Below are 17,490 nucleotides of genomic sequence, written 5' to 3'. Positions count from 1 at the left end.
TAGACATACAAAAGATGACTGAGGGCATCAATTGGGTTCTAATAAACAGTATTTTTGCTGTTTTGGATCATCTTTAAGCAGATGACAACATACTATATATAGCATGCATAATCCTGTTCCTCTTGAAGTTACCAGGTCTTGTTTGACAGTCTCAGATCTGCCTTTTAATGAATAATATTGTTACATCTTATATATACTTATTGTTACATCTTCTTAAATATATTTCAACATATAGGAATAATAAATAAATTACTGGTAGCAGAGCTCCTCACCTTAGGAAATATGAATCCATAATTCTGAATTCTAACATTACACAAAACTGATTTGTGTGACCTTTAATGAAAACTGAATTCTTGTTTACATAATGGAGAATTCGTTATGTAGGGGTAGTCCAGGCATTAATCATTAAACAGAGACAAAAAGGAGAGAAATAGCAAATGCTTATCTTCAGATATCTCACCATAAAATCTCTATTTGGTAAAATCTAGTTGGTATGAAAAGGACTCTTTAAACCTTCCAAACTAATTAGAGCATTTTCAAAAATGTTTTCTTATAAAATATGGCTCCCAAAATAGTTCATACTACTTATTTTGAGAAGGTGCGATTTTTAAAAAATCTGCATGTAAACCTCAAAATTCATTCTGCTATTATTGATGAAAACATGGAAACAAGAATAATTGCACCATATGGAAGACTGTCTAGACAAGAATGTTATGGGTTATGACTGAAATAATTTATTATTTGCTGAGAGCCAACATTATGCTTAGCATTAAGCAACACATCAAGAGAATAGGACTGTAGCCATTGAACTCACAACTTAAGCCAGACACACAAACAACCAAATCATAAATCATAACAGCTAAGAAAATTGTGTGAATTTCACAGGCATTAATTTGGGTGTTGATTTACTTTCTTAGCAATAAAAAATTAAGAGATGCCAGAAATAATCATCATAAAGACTGTCAATGCATGTTATTAATCTAGTCCCAGAATTAGCTACCTGACTGAATTTTAAAAAGCAGATCTGTGACATTTAACAATCACGAGAATGAGTATTTTTTGCAGCAATGTTTATAGAATATTTTATTGCATGCTGATCTTATGAAAAGCAAATTACGCTTAATGTTCGTGCCTTCTTTGTGTGCATGTGTTTACTCTCATCCATTTTTCATTCTTTCTTGCCTTCATGATCACTGGTCTTTTAATAAATAAAAAGAGTAAGCCAGTTAGATTAATTTTCTGTTTTTTATCTAAGGGCATATTTTTATATGCAATCATATGGGTATAAATGTCACCCAAGCTCAAGAAACCTCAAATATTGTTATTGTTGTCACCCTTCCAAAGAGTGTTAAAAGTATTAAACAATAGTCAGCTTTGAGATTAAAAACCTATGCTAGGGTTTAATTCATAAATATTCTGTGTTACCCTACTGTGAAAATTAGGTGGTTTTAGGTGGTGGTTTTTAGGCTTTGACTAACATAACATCTCCAGACCTTTGTTCCTTTACCTAAAACATGGGTAATACACAGAATTTTGTAAGAATTAAATATGGGAAATCTATAAAACAGGTGGCCTTAGTAAAAATAACAGTGAGCAAGTATCTATTATTTAAATAACAATATAATGATGTTTCTGCATGTATGAGTTTATCTTGCTAGAAAAATATAATAAAACCAGAGCTTAAAAAACCAGAATTATCTACAGTAAAACCCCAAGGAAAGGACAGCATTTGCTTTGTTTATGTTTTTGGAGAAATAAAACGTTAAGGATTAGGGGAGAAATCTCCAAGAGACATAATTCTTTCATTTAAGAGCAATTCTATATAAAGTTCATAGCTGTTTAACAGGAGTGGATGCAAGTTGAAGGTTAGTGCTTTGAAAGTGAGTTGTTGAAACCCATGAGTGTGAAGTCATGTTTACCTAGATAACGTTAGGATGTCCAACAAACAAGATCCATGCATGTGTCCAGAGAATGTAATACAGATACCTATATATAGTTAGAATAAGATCTTAGCAAGGTCACATTCTATAAAAGGTGCTGCTTAGCTGGTTTGATACCTTAGTATCAAAACTAAGGTCAAAATAGGGTACACATCGTCCAGACACACAGAATAATCCCTGCCCAGGCTGTTTAATACTGGAGTTAATGTAGATTACAAGGAGATTTGTCTAGATTCTATTTATTTCATTCCACAAATACTTCTTGGAAACTTATTATGTGCCAGGGATTCATAGACACTGGGAATACAAAAGAAACAGAGTAGGTAAAACAATAAAAACAAATAAGACAAACAAAAACTTTTATTATGCTTACCTTCTATTCAGGGAACACAGAAAATAAACACGCAAGTGAGTAAGTCTCCTAATATACTCAAAGGTGGTGTGAGGTATGGAATACAAAGTAGGAAAGGGGGAGAGAATGAGCTGGATAAATGAAGGATGCAATCTTAAGATCTAGACCAGAAAAGACCTCACTGTGAATATCATATTGAAATCAGATATTTCAAGAAGCAAAATCTTAAACTAGCAATCCGTGCATATGTCCATGGAACAAACATGCCAAGAAGAGGGAAGAGCAAGTTCAAGTTTCCTAGAACAGTGCCTGGCATAGAGCAAGTATCTCTAATATTTCTTCAATGAAAAGGAAATTTGTGTTGGGCTAAGCAAGGTGAGTTTCAGGGAATGACAAGAGGAGGAGAGTCATTCTTTTCTTCTTTTGATGATGGGACACTCAACAAACAACAGAGGAGCAGATGCATCTGCCAGAGAGGTGATCTGGTTCTGCAACACCAGACGCCACCATGACCACTCAAGGCCACTGTGGCATTTACTTGGGATGGGGCATCTAATCCCTTGGTCCTGTCCTGCCCATTCAACACAACTTTGACGTTGTTCTCTTCAGTTACTAAATCCTTGGCTCAGCAATGAACTCCCCACTCCCAGTAACTCTAAGAGGCAGCTCCTGAGCTCTCTCCCAGCCCATGGGCTCTAACGCAGTGCATTCCTGCCAGGAACTTCATTTCAGCCTCAGGTGCGGGTGCAGGTACCACAACTTACATCTCTTTACATGATCAGCTTTACAGAGTCCACAGTAATGGCACTGCCAGTTTAAAATGGCAATTGGTACAAATCAGTTAGTCTACACTGGACAAATGTAAGGACAAATATAGCACTTATTTTTATTATTTTTCATATTATCAAGCAATAGTCATAAAGCAGTCAATTAAGTTAATTGAATTGGAATAAGGAGAAAATTGTTAATAATTACCTAGAAACTCACCTTCTGTATTTTACAAGGAAGAGAATGCAATTCAGAGAAAGTCTCAACAGTTTATGGCATGCATGTTACAAACGTGTATGTCTTCTACGTACATTTCATGAGTTATAGTTCATTTACATTGGCTCACATAAACACTCAAGTCTCTAAATTGAGTAGTGTGAACAGTGCCCAGGTTAAAAGTAGACTGGAAAGAATTTGCTAATATATACAACTACAATAATTTGAGAGGCTGTAACGAGCTGTGGGTTAGCCCGTCATTTATTCCTGCATCTCACCATGATCCTTTCCTGTAGCCATTCTGCAGACATCCATTCCTTCCCTTCCCTGGGACAGATCTCAGCGAAGAAAACTGTAAGTCTCTAATTTATTGAACATTCACTCTATGCTAGGCCCTGAAGGAAGGGGGCCACGTACAGTGTCTCTTTTAAAATCACCAATAACGTAGGAAAGAAGGTAATCTTATTATCCCTGTTTTATGAAAATTAAAGCTCAGATATGTCAAATAATTTCTTCAGAGTTACATAGCTTAAGTTCCCAAAGCAGGATTAAACTGTGGGGCTTAAACTGTAGGATACAGAATTAAACTGTAGGATATGAGAACTTGAGATTTTTGTTATATTCTCCACATTCCCAAGTATTAATCCTGGTAGGAGAGCAGGATCAGGCAGGGGCTGGTAAGGTCCACTTGACAATGTTAAACAGCTTCCCAAGGGGCCCCCTGAGGCAAACACTCTTCTCTGTCTCCCTTCCCTCTTGGGAAAAAAAAAAAAAAAAAAAGCGCCTGATTTTATTTGAGATAGGAATGTACCTAGCTAAATACTTTTCTTATCATCCCTTCCAGTTACAGCTGACTATGTGACACATGACTAATAATATTTAAATAAGAGGCTGGAAGAAAATCTGGGAAAGGCTATGTTTACTTAATAAATGAGGACAAGTTGGACCAGAATATTCCCTCCTTTATTCCTTTCTCAAATGTAGACAAGAAGCTGGTAGAACTGCAGGTGCCATCTTAAAGCCTTAAGGAAAATCACAGAGATCTTGGCAGTGAATCTGAACTGCTGAACCCACAGCAGACCGCCTACCCTCAGACATTTTATTACAAAAAGAAAATATATGCATACCTTGGAGATATCACATGTTCCCTTCCAAACCACTGCAATAGACTGAGTATTGCAATACAGCCAGTTACACATTTTTTGGATGCCTAGTACCTACAAAAGTTACATTTACACTACACTGTAGTCTACTAAGTGTGCAATAGCATTATATCTAAATAAACAGTGTATATACCTTAATTTTAAATACCTTATTGCTAATGATCATCTAAGCTTCCAGCAAGTCATAATCTTTTTGCTTGCTGAGGGTCTTACCTTGATGTTGACAGCTGCTGACTGATCAAGGTGGTGGTTGCTGAAGGTTGGGGTGGCTGTGGCAATTTCACAAAATAAGACAGCAATGAAGTTTGCCATATTGATTGATTCTTCCTTTCATGAAAGATTTCCCTATAGCATGGGGTACTGTTTGATTTAATAGCAACAGGGTCTCACTATGTTGCCCAGGCTAATCTCCAATGCCTGGCCTCAAGGGATCTTCCTGCCCCAGCCTCCCAAAGTGCTCGGATTAGACATGAATCACTGAAACCAGCCTAGAACTTCTTTCAAAATTAGAGGCAATCCTCTCAAACCCCGCCACTGCTTTGTCAACTCGGTTTATTTAATCTTCTAAATCCTTTGTTGTCATTTCGACAATGTTCACGTTGTCTTCATCAAGAGTAGATGTTATCTCAAGAAACCACTTTCTTTGCTCATCCATTTGAAACAACTCCTCGTCTATTCAAGTTTTATCATGAGATTGTAGTAATTTCATCACATCTTCAGGCTCCACTGTTAATTCTAGTTATTTGTCTATTTCCACCTAAGTCACCTACAGTGACTTCCTCCACTGAAGTCCTGAACCTCTCAAAGTCATCCATTAGAGTTGGAATCAACTTCTTCCAAACTCAGATTAATGTTGATATTTTGACTTATTCCCATGAAGCATGAATGCTTTTAATGACATCTAGAATGGTGAATATTTTTCAGAAGATTTTCCCTTTACTTTGCCCAACTCCATCAGAGAAATCACTATTTATGGCAGTGATAACCTTACAAAGTGCATTTCTTAAGTAATACAACCAGAAACCAGCAAGCCAGAATGATTCCTGGATCCATGGACTTCAGAATGGATGTTGTGTTAGCAGGAATGAAAACAACATTCATCTCTTTGTACATCTTCATCAGAGTTCTTGGGTGATCAGGTGTGGTGTCAATGAGCACCCACCACCACACCCGGCTAATTTTTGTATTTTTAGTAGAGACGCAGTTTCACCATGTTGGCCAGGCTGGTCTCAAACTCCTGACCTCAGGTCATCCACCTGCCTCAGCCTCCCAAAGTGCTAGATTACAGGCGTCAGCCACTGCGCCCAGCCCATTTAGCATAATTCTTAAAGAATTTTCAGAACAGCCAATCAGCATTGACTTGAAATTAAAGTCATCAGCTGCACTAGCCCCTAACAAGAGTCACTGTCTTTTATGGGTGCAGTTCGTGACACTTCAAGACAATTACAATAGTGACATCAAATATCACTGATCACAGACCACCATAACAAATATACTAATAATGAAAAAGTTTGAAATGTGAGAATTGCCACAGTGTGGCCCAGAGACAAAGAGAGCACCTGCTTTCAGGAAAATGGCACCAGTTGACTTGCTTGATGCAGGGTTGTCACAAACTTCAGTTTGAAAACAAAAACAATATCTATGAAGCTCAATAAAGCAGAGTGTAATAAAATGGGGTTTGCCTAGAAGTCTTTACTTATTTAAGCTATTTTTGACAGATATTCTCTTACCTGTAGACAGTCTTACTAGTAGCTGACACAGGCTCTTAGAACTCACCTTATCTTGGGGTCCATGCTCCTCCATCTGTTCAACCCTTACATCCCAAACACTCACCATCAACCAAAGACTCAAATATTGCACAAAATAAAGAATTAATGTTGAGCTTGGCACTCTGATGCCAGCTGTTTCCATACTTCACCAAAAATGCAATGTTTTCCCTTCTGCCCTTTGTTCACTTTCTTTTATATATATATGTTTGTTTCTTCCACTAATTTTTTTATGTTTTCCAGGACAAGAAAGTACGCTAGCATATGCTAGGAATGTTTAAATACTTCCAAAATAAAATACAATAAATCCAAGAGTAACCTGAACACTGAGAGACATTTTTGGTGGCTTTTGCTAGCTAATTAATGTTCGATACTTGCTTTCAAGATATTTTTCTAAATGGTAAAATACACATAAGAGTTATATCAAATATTAGTCAGTACCATCAAGTGTCAGACTAATATTAAAAATCATGTAATGATCTCTAGGTTATCACTATCTTACCTTGATTCTCATATAACTAATTAAATCAAGGAATATGTTATGATTTGGTTTTATGTAAGTCCTAATAAAAAAAGGGCCATGTCTTCATTTAAGTAATTGGTATTATTAAATATGTGCTTAAGTACTATGAAACAGATTCCAGAGGAGAAAGATCTTAACCAGTGTATTAAAAATCTCTGTTGTCAGTACTTTTGTCCCTACTTCAAGGCAAGACTGATGTATCAAAGACTAAAATATCAGAAGAAATCGTACATCTTTCAAGGGATCTTCTGCTAAGTTTTACGACACCAAAATTCTAACTCAGCCCCAAGTCTGCTGAGAATGGGTTTTCATAGACACATGCTTAAGTTTCTGTGTGACCAGAGGAATAAATCTGCTATCTCTAATTTTAAAATATTTCCAGAATCTGACATTCTCTCACTACTGACCGAGTCCAAGCCACCAGCATCTATCTTTTTCAACACTTGTGGCTTCTATTATTGGCTCCCTACAGTTCTACTCTCAACCCAGAAGCCAGTGTGATCCTTTTAAAACATGATTGAGATCATGCCACTCAACTGCTCAAAATCTTACAATTGCTCTCATCTCATTTAGAATCTTCTTTACAATGGCCCTAAAGGCCCTCCACAATCTGTGCACTCACAACTCCCATAACCTCATCTCTTTCTACTCTTTTGCTGGCTTGTTTTGCTTCAGCCACTTTGACCTTCTTGTTGGTGTTTGATTAAGATAAGCTCAGTCCCACATTTGGGCCTTTACTCTATTTCCTCTACTCAGACTCCACGCCTGACTCCCTTACCTTCTTCCAATCTTTGCTCAAAGCTCGTTTCTACCCTATTTGAAATTGCAATCCCACTACTTTCAATTATACCTACATCTACCCCTGTAATGGTCCTATATCCCCTTAACAGATTCTGTGGGGTTTTTTCCCCAAAATACGTATCACCTAGCAATACACAATATTTACTTATCATTTTTCTTTGTTTGCTTGCTTCTATTTTGTCTCCCAATGTTATAATAAAAGCTGTATGAGGGCAAAGATTCATTAGTCTTTTTAACTGTTTTATAAGCACTTAGAATAGTGTGTGGTACATACTAAGAGCTCAATAAATATTTTTGAAATGGAAAAGAAAGGGCCATGTCCTGATGAAACATTTTCAAAATGGCCAGGGTAGAGGATAAAATTCAGTCTTGTGAAAAGATACATTCTTTCTCAAAGTTACTGGAGTTTTCTGAAACCATTCATCCGCACCTGCTCTTGTGACATCAATAGAGGAATGACATCACCTGATAATTAAAGTGGTCATCAGAGATGTGTTGTATTGTAACTTACAGCCATGGTTCTCAAAGTGTGGTATCCAGACTTGCAACATCAGTGTCATCTGAGAACTTAACAATAAAATTCTCAGCCCCTGGAAATCCGTTTTAACAAATCCTGCAGGTGATTGTGATAATGCTAACATTTGAGAACCACTAAACTTTCCAAAGTAAACCTATTTCCTAAAGTGCTTTGTACTAGACTAACAATGATAGAAGGAAATAATGGAAGTTTCTGGAGAAAATCTGGAAGGAGAGAGAAGAAAGGAAGAGGACTAGGGGAGAGGAAGGAGAAGCACGATGGCTGCTTGATGAGGAACACGTTGTTATGATTAATTCCTAACATAACCTTTACAAAATTTTCTATAAATCTATAAAAGACATGACAAATTTCTTATAAACAGCTTTTAAAGAAATATATGTGATTGAATGTTTTGTGTGTAGAAATTTCCTTAACTGAACACTTTTGTCAACTTCACTCCTTCCTCTCAGGTCTTGATGTAACATCCTGATATTGTTTTTTCTCCCTGTATACCCGTCAGATTCGATGTTCTTCCTGGAAGTGGATTTCCTGTTATCTTTAGGGAATCTTTGCCGGAAAATACTCTTTTGAAAGCAGTTACTGAAATCCTTCTTCAAAACTTTTGTCATTTGTTTGGAAGTTTAACCTTCCACTTACATAAAATTTTCACTCTTGCATGTGCTTGTGACTCTTGCCACGTAACGTGTGAGCTCCTTTGTTCCAGGGACTTGGTACTATTAATCGTTGTCCTCTCAATGACAAGTGATAGAACCTGACAAATAATAAATACTCAGTATATGTTTGATAAATCAACAGTGTTATCAAGAGATATTAATGTTTTCAAGACCTCGCTTCTCCACCTCAACTCTTCTACTGGATATCTTCTCTCTGTTCCCCCTTCTTGGCCCCAGTCCACCTCCTTGTACTCTGACTTCTTCTTAGGTTTGGCCAATGGAGAATTATTATAGGAGACCGGAGAGAGACAGAAGAGTGAGTTCAAAGTGTACATTCCCCTGCTGCCTCCCTCCCTGTGTGGTCACCTTGAATTGACTGTGTCCCTTGACTTAAGGTCACTAATTCTTTCAAGGTGGCTGTGCACAGGCAGGTCTTCTTCTCCACTCTAGTAACCAATTCTTCCTCTTGTTCTTTTGGGAGAAAGGATGGTAACAGCTCTGCTGACACTAGCCACATCACTGCACCATCCTTTGTGGTTCCTATACACCCCACCCATACCCATATAAATAGATCCATTATTAAATCATCTTGAAATTATCCTAATCTAAATGTGTCATGTGTTTACTGTGAGAACACTAACTTTTATAACTGCCGGATTTTAAAAGTATAAGTAAAACTTCACATATTTTAAAATATTCATCAACAACTGAGTTCTCAATACATGTGATTTTACATAAATATGCTTTTTTAATATTCAGCAAGTCTAATATCTTACATTTGGGAATTTTAAAACTCACCCCCTCGTTACTCTACTGTGGAGGCAGTGCAGAAGGACTCTGAGTCAATCGGTGTCTGTCTGTAAAATGCTCTGTTAGAGGCAGGATTCCTGCAAATAAATTCACATATGCAAAGGACTTCAGATAAGGCACAAGTACACATCTAAAACACATACCATTTGGTTTTTTGTTTGTTTGTTTGTTTGTTTGAGATGGAGTCTCCCTCTGTTGTCCAGGCCGGAGTGCAGTGGTGCGATCTTGGCTCACTGCAACCTCTGCCTCCTGGGTTTAAATGGTTCTCCTGTCTCAGCCTCCCAAGCAACTGGGACTACAGGCATGTGCCACCATGCCTGGCTACTTTTTGTATTTTTAGTTGAAATGGAATTTCGCCATGTCAGTCAGGCTGTTCTTGAACTCCTGACCTCAGGTGATCCACCCGCCTCGCCTCCCAAAGTGCTGGGATTACAGGTGTGAGTCACCGCGCCCAGCCTCCATTTGCTTTTTGCAAGCATAACAAAAATCTTCCTGTGGGTATAATATCCTTGATTTGTTACTTATGCTTTTTGATCTGTTAGGTTGTTTATGTTTTAAACCATTTTTTTTCAGCAACAAAACCACGTGTGGACCTTGAAAAATATACTTTGAAGTCTATATTTTTTTAAAAAAAACCCTTCCAATGGTGCCAATTAGAAGCCAGGGTGAAGCCCAGTGTGTATCCTAGTGGCATAGGGTTAACATTAAGTATTTTTACCTGTTTAATTTTTGTGTTTAATCTATTATGCAGCACACAATAGATTAGAAAATGTTTCCACCATTAGATGAGCAGGAATATAGAGGGAAAACTCATCTGCAGTGAAGAAGACCTCAGTTTTCCATCTTCAGTATAGCTTTTTGAAAAAGAAATGGGATGAGCAGATTATATGTCAAATAAAGTGAGCAAACTGATTCAGCAAGGTGCCTGTGCTCTTCTAGCCATGGTGAGTCCTACAAGGACTGTATTTAGTGATGAGGAATAAGCACTTGTTGAGTGGCTATTAAGTTCTAGGCATTTTATCCACATTATTTCATTCAGTCTTTATAGTTAACTCCAAAAAGAATAACATCTCAGAAAGTTAAGGTAACTTGCCAAATATCACTCCATTAATATGTAAATTAAAAATGATAGGACTTGGAATACTGCAAAAAATAAATAGATGTAAGTTCTTCGTTCTTTAAACAAGCTAACATTTAAGTTAAATTTTTCCTTCCTTCGTGACTTTTTCATACAAGATTTTTAAAAGGTTTATACTCTGTAATTAAAGTGAAGACCATCTTGCTGAGTTTGTCTTCTTTCAAAGCCATGTTAGAAACTCCTACTAACTCTTCATTAGATTTAGAGGAAATTAAGCCCTGCCTGCTCTTCATCTTTTATACACTCAGCAGAACAAGACCTTCACAAGCAAGCCTTACCCCTTTCTGATGATGGCACTGCATTAATCCACCAAGAATATACTAGTATTGATATATACCAAGTAATTTGGTAAAATACAAGGCTTTTTCATTTAAGAAAAAAATAAAGGCATTAAATCATCCTTTTTCCTAAGAAGATATCACTTCTCAGGCTGAATTTGTCAAAGACCACCCCCAAAATCAGCTATATAAATTCCTGTGAAGGCCTGTTTAATTTATGGCCCAGGGAAATGTGTAAGTATTATAGAACCATGCCAAGAGACTGCTTAACTGCGTTAATTGAACTGAAATTTTCTGGGCCTTTACAAGACTTGAAATCTTCAAACGGGATTTATATACGCTTATTATATAATAGCCAGAAAAATAAAAGTGAAAGGAACTAAATAGACCTTTGGAGTGAATACCTCTTTCTCATGTAGACAGTTTAATAGCTTTTTGAAAAATAATACCATGCTATTAAAGATACTTTTGGAGGGCTTTTTAATCCATAAAGCAGTGGATTTCCTGTGAGCACTGCAGTATGTTGCCATTGGCTCATCACCACTGAAAGGCTGCTTTTAGAATCCAACACAACTGGATCTCTGTGATTACTCTTCAGCAAATTCACACTCAGCAAATTGTAAGAAGGGACAATAGGTCACTATCTCATTTTAAAAATACCATTTCCGTAGACAGGTCTCTGTCATAGTGATATTCACGTCTTAACTTTGAGCACTTATGAAGCAATTCATCTTTTCCATTTTTTTCAACTTGCTGCCAGACACCTTATCAGAGGAAATTAAATAAGTTCCCTTGAAATCTTTGTGCCCTGAGTAAACAAAGTGTAAGAAAAACTTTCAGAAATCATCAAATACCAAATTTTTTAAATATCAGGAATGTTTATATCTTTTCACACACTACTTTTAGTGCTCTTAATGGTATTACTAACTTGCAAAACTGTAAATGGCCTCAATTAAAGTGGCTATAAATAGTGACAGCAACAATTCATTGAACACACACACTATGAGCCACTTACTAACTTGTACAATTGGCACATATATGCTCTCAACAGCTCCAACAAGAGACTCAGAGAAGTTAAATTAAAAGCAATACAATTAAAATTCAGTACCGTGTCTGACTCACTCCACATTGTGATTTTAACCATGCAACAGTACAGCCTTCCCAGAATGAATCTAGAAGGTAAGCGATAACCAATTTCCCCTCTCCTTTCTCCAAAGATATTATTCATAATCCTCTCACAAGGCAAGAGAAGACAAGGAGCTTGATATGGTCGTATTTTATCATACAATGGTTTTAAGAGAAGAGCAATGAGCCTGACTTCAGCCTGACAAACTGTTACACACCAGGCACATCACTTGTTGTCTTGTGATTTTTTTTATTTGTATAAATTATATATAACATAAAAATTATATACAAATATATGAAAAAGTGTATAAAAATTATGTAACAAAGGAACATTATATGAACATTTGTGGGGAAGGTACAAAATGTTTTCATTGGAAGAATTTACATTTATTAAGGGCACTCCGTGGACATTCACATTCTGTCAATAGTTGAAAGGTATATATTTTGATCTCTTTTTTAAAATAGACTAAAGATAAAGTTAAGTACCTGGAGCAAGGCCACATGCCTATTAAAGTTATCACCTAAACTAAAGCACCCCCTCAAATTCTCAAATTGTGAACTGGTTTATCGTAATAACCTCACCATTTCCGGTTGATTTCCAACAGCTGTTTTTGTTATTGTTCTCGATGTTGTTTTCATTTCCTGCACCCCAATTACAGAGAGTTGGTTTCAGAATAAATCTTTCCTTCAGCAAAGATTAATTTGTCCTGCTTTAATTGTCACTAAATGGTTCACCAAAATATATAAGGTGGGCTCTATGGCAGTGGTTCCCAAACTTTGCTGATATTGAAGTCATCTAGGGATCTTACACTACTCAAATCCTGTTTCTACCCCCCAGAAATTCTGATTTAGTTGGTATGGGCTGTGAACTGGGATTCTGGGTGTTTGAAAGTTCCTCAGGTTATTCTAATGTACATTAAAATTTGGTTACCACTGTCCTGGCAATTGTTTAGACTTCTCTTGAACTGAATCTCCAAAACTCCCCAGCTCCTGCTATCAGACTATATTACTCACCATCCCTGCTTATTCCAGTCATCTGAGGACCTTCAGGACCTTCCTCCCATTCTTTGAAGATGTTAACAGTGGGAACTCCAGAACAATTACTGCCATAATTCTTGGCGATTTCCATATCCAGGCACATAATCCTTTCAACATTTTATCCTTTCAGATTCTTGACTCCTCTTCTGAACTGTGGTTATCCTTCACTCTACCAAAGTCACCTCTCAAAACATATCTCTGTATGTTTTACCAATAACTGCATTATTCTCAACCTCAAGTTCAATCAGGCCTCTCTCCAGCTACCACATCATATCTTTCTAGATCATTTGCTCTTGTCCCTTACTCAAAAAATTCCTTGACTTTGGACCTCCTCCTATTATTCTATCACCTTTTTACTGTGCCTTACCTAAGTCGTATTCTCACCTCCTTCTTATCCAGATTAGATTCTAGAAGTCATCAATGTAAACACTCCCTTACATATACTCTTGACTCCTTAGCCCATTTTCCCTTCCATCGTAGTCCTCTGGAAAAATTCTAAACCTAGCTAGATAGCATTCTCTGTGTAGTTCTCACATGCACCAAAGGAGGAGCACAGAGCTGAAAAAAGAAATGCACTCCACCATGCTCACCGGCCTCATTTTTATGACCATTAACCTCAAGTGGGCCCTTAGTGCTGCTAGGCAATTCGATTCATTTCCCTAATTCATTCACTCACCCACTTTCAGAGTGGTGATTCTTCACTCTGAGTTGATGACCTAGATTATTATTCTGCTGAAAACTGTGTATCAGTTTGGAGAGAACATTCATATGGGTCTACTACAAATCTATTATGCCATCTGTATCTGAGCTTATATACTCCATTTTCCCTCATGCTCTGTGGATAAATCCTGTGTTCTTATTTAACACCACTGCTTCCACTGCACACTGAATTCTCCCCCTCTCACTTACTTAAGGTAGTATCTCTCTCCTTCTCTAGACATCTTTTCCATTAGTATACAAACATACTCTAATAGTGCCTATTTAAAGAAAAAAGTCCTCCTTTGACCCCGTATCTTCCTCTAGCGACTGCCTCATTTCCCTGATTGTCTTTACCGAAAAATTTCTCATAAGAGTTATCAATCCTTAGTCTTTCAGTTTGCTCCACAGTTATATTATTTCCCCAAATATCCTATTTTTGTTGTACCCACTCTGTAACAACTATGAAACTCTTCCATTGTAGTGCAAAAGCAATCATAGATAGTATACAAATAATTTGCAAGGCTGTGTTCTAATAAACGATATGTACACCAATAGGCATGTGCCAAATTTTGTCTGTGAGCTATGGTTTGTAGCAACTTGCATTATACAGCCCCTGTTACTTCCCTGAACCTAGTCTGTAGAATATAAACACTTGATAGCAAAGATTTTTATTAATAGTAGATGGTCAATTAACAGGCATAGTATATAGTGAATTGACATTTTTTAATAAATATTGAATGTTGAATAAATCTATTTCTCTTTTAGTCTTATTTTGTAATCGTTACTTTTTTCTGTGATATTCTGCATGGGTTGAACAGCGCCAAACGATATTTTTTGTTGTTCAGGAAGTAATTGTGTATGTTTTAGTTGAAGAAAGAAAAGTCCAGCTAGTGGACTTTTTTAGATTCTCTTTATGAAAAAATAAAATCAATCCTCTGCGTGTTTTATGGTTAGGCACATTATTATTATTGTTTGGTACCTTTGAATTACATTTTCCTAAAAATTAAAAATGGAATGGAATCTGAATCAAGTTGGATAATAACTGTGTTACTCCATTTTGTGTTGCCATAACAGAATATATGAGGCTGGGTAATTTACAAAGGAAAGAGGCTTACTTAGCTCATGGTTCTGCAGGCTGGGTAGGATGACAAGCATGGAGCCAGCATCTGTTCGGCTTCTGGTGAAGGCCATGAGCTAGGTCAAAACATGGCAGGGAAAGTCAAAGGGGAAACAGACAGGCACAAAGTGGAATCAAACAGAAGGAGGAAGTTCGCTTTATAACAACCCACTCTCAAAGGAACTCTTCCATTCTCAAAAGAGTGAGAACTCACTATCAGCGGAACAGCAGGGTGATACCAAGACATTTGTGAGAGATCCACCCCCATGACCCGAACACTTCTTATGAGGCCCAGCATCACCAAATTGGACCACATTTCAATGTGAGTTTTTGTCGGGACAAACCATATTCAAGCCATGCAATAATCAAATCTATGTTTAATGTTTTAAAATTAAAGTAAATATTGAAGATCACAATCCATTTTTCTGAGGGAAGTTGTTTTACTTCTACACAAGGAAAATAGTCATTTCACAAACCATGGGAGATGCACCCGTGCTCAGGCTCTCGAATATACATCATGCCTGGAAACCCCCAGGAATCCTTGTAGAGTTGTTTCCAGTGAAAGATTGCCCCAAATACCATCAGAATCCCGCTGCCATGAAACTCTAAATTTGTTAACTCAAAAATAGATGAAAAATGTGTGACTCTCAGCAGCCCATCTTACTGGCAATTGTCTACATCTACTCTGATTGCTTCCAGGATATGTTCAGGCCAAAGTATCAGTGTCTGTAATTTACTTATTTATTTTTCCAGCCATATAAAAATTTTCAATTTTACGATTTATATTGAAATGAAAGAAAATATTGTCTTCCTGAAGCTTTTTGATCTCCTCTGTTGTGTTCCCAAATTACATCTTAAAAGCATCATCCTAGTGCTCCTGAAAGTCATTATGGGAAAATAGCAAGGCCTCTCCTTTTCCTAGTGTCACAGAAAATGCGGGAAATGTTCAAAGACTGCAAGGAGTTCCCCAAACACAAAACGTTTTTGCTCAATACTTTCCTAGCATTTGCAGTCACATACATTTGGACATTTGTGATTCATTACTAGATCACTATTCTGACAAGAACATAAAATGAGAACTAAGAAAATGATCATCATTCTTAACAACACAGAATCTGCTCTTCAAAATTGCTGACAGAAAGTCAAATTAATAAATAGTATTAAACTAATTGAATGCATTTATCATCTAAAGATGCTCTTTTACACAGACAGTCTCGGAAAATAAGGCTACACTTCTTGTATTTACTCTGAAAGTAAAAATCTTCTGTCTGTATAGACCTTGAATTATCACTTTGTACTTTTCTAAAAACAAAAGTGCACTCAATTTACAATATGTGTTTCTAAATGAAAATAAACGACTTTCATTCAGATGTTTGTGAAACCAAACACAGACACTGTCATTCGAGAAGCAGAATTTATGGGAAAAGAAAGAGAGAAAAGATGGTTCTGGGATAGTTCAAATCCCAAAGGAAGAGAAAGACACATATCACTTAGCAAGAATTCCCACCAGAAACAGGACACATGCATTTCAGACAACAAAAAAACTGAACGAGACCCAAAAACAATAGACAGATAAGGAGGTTTAAATGAGTGAAAACTATTTTTTGTTGTTTATGTAATAGTCTTACAAATAGATTTTAGAACAATTTTCCAGCGATAATTTTTTAAATTTTACTCAAATATGAAAGTTGTTTAAGATATTTAATATTTTAATAAATATGGCTTTTAAAGGGCCATCAGTGTGCTAAAAAGTATCAGAATTAAAATATTTCCTTGAGGTTTACTAATGACAAAAAATCTCATGTGAGTATTTTAAAGTAAGGTAACAGATATATAATATAGAAGCTGTGAGAGCTACTTTGGAAAGTCTTTTCTTAAAATGTTCTTTGTAGAATTAAGTTACCATCAGTTGAACACCCTACCTTTTGCACCATTAGACTAGTGCATAGCCTGGAAGTTAGTTATCTTCCAGCATGGGGGGAGTGTTAGTCCAATTGAGAAGAATATACTAAATGCTATCAACTATTGTTGTTATTGCATCTCAAAGAATATTAAGGTTTAGTGTAATTCTATGCAAAATCCCAAGCAGATATTTAACTTGGCAAATAATTCTAAACTTCTGTAAAATAAAATGAGCAAGACAAACAAGTAGATTTTTGTAAAGAACAGAATAGTAACATGAAAAATTTGTCTTACTAGATGTTAAAATTTACTATAAAGGTACAATAATCAAAACCGTGAAACTCGAACAAGAATGAATAGATCAAAGGAGTATAATCACAACCCCAAGAATACTCACATATAAAAAACTAATATATGCTACATGTATGATCAGTAAGAAAATACATAATCATTTAAAACATGCATAATACATAAGAAAATATCTGATAAGCAGAAAAAGAACTATTCCATAATGATGTGGGAAAATTTATCAACTATTTGAGAGTAAAAAAACAAATAATGCCAAGTGTATCATAAAGGTAAAAATTAAAAATTCGGGGGATTCCTCTTTCGGTTTTGGAGTCCCCCTCTCTCTGCCTCTGTATGAAGAACTTCTTCCTCCTG

The sequence above is a fragment of the Papio anubis genome, chromosome 9, assembly GCF_008728515.1.
Source record: "Papio anubis isolate 15944 chromosome 9, Panubis1.0, whole genome shotgun sequence".
NCBI lineage: Eukaryota > Metazoa > Chordata > Mammalia > Primates > Cercopithecidae > Papio > Papio anubis.
This window is presented reverse-complemented; position numbering follows the sequence as displayed.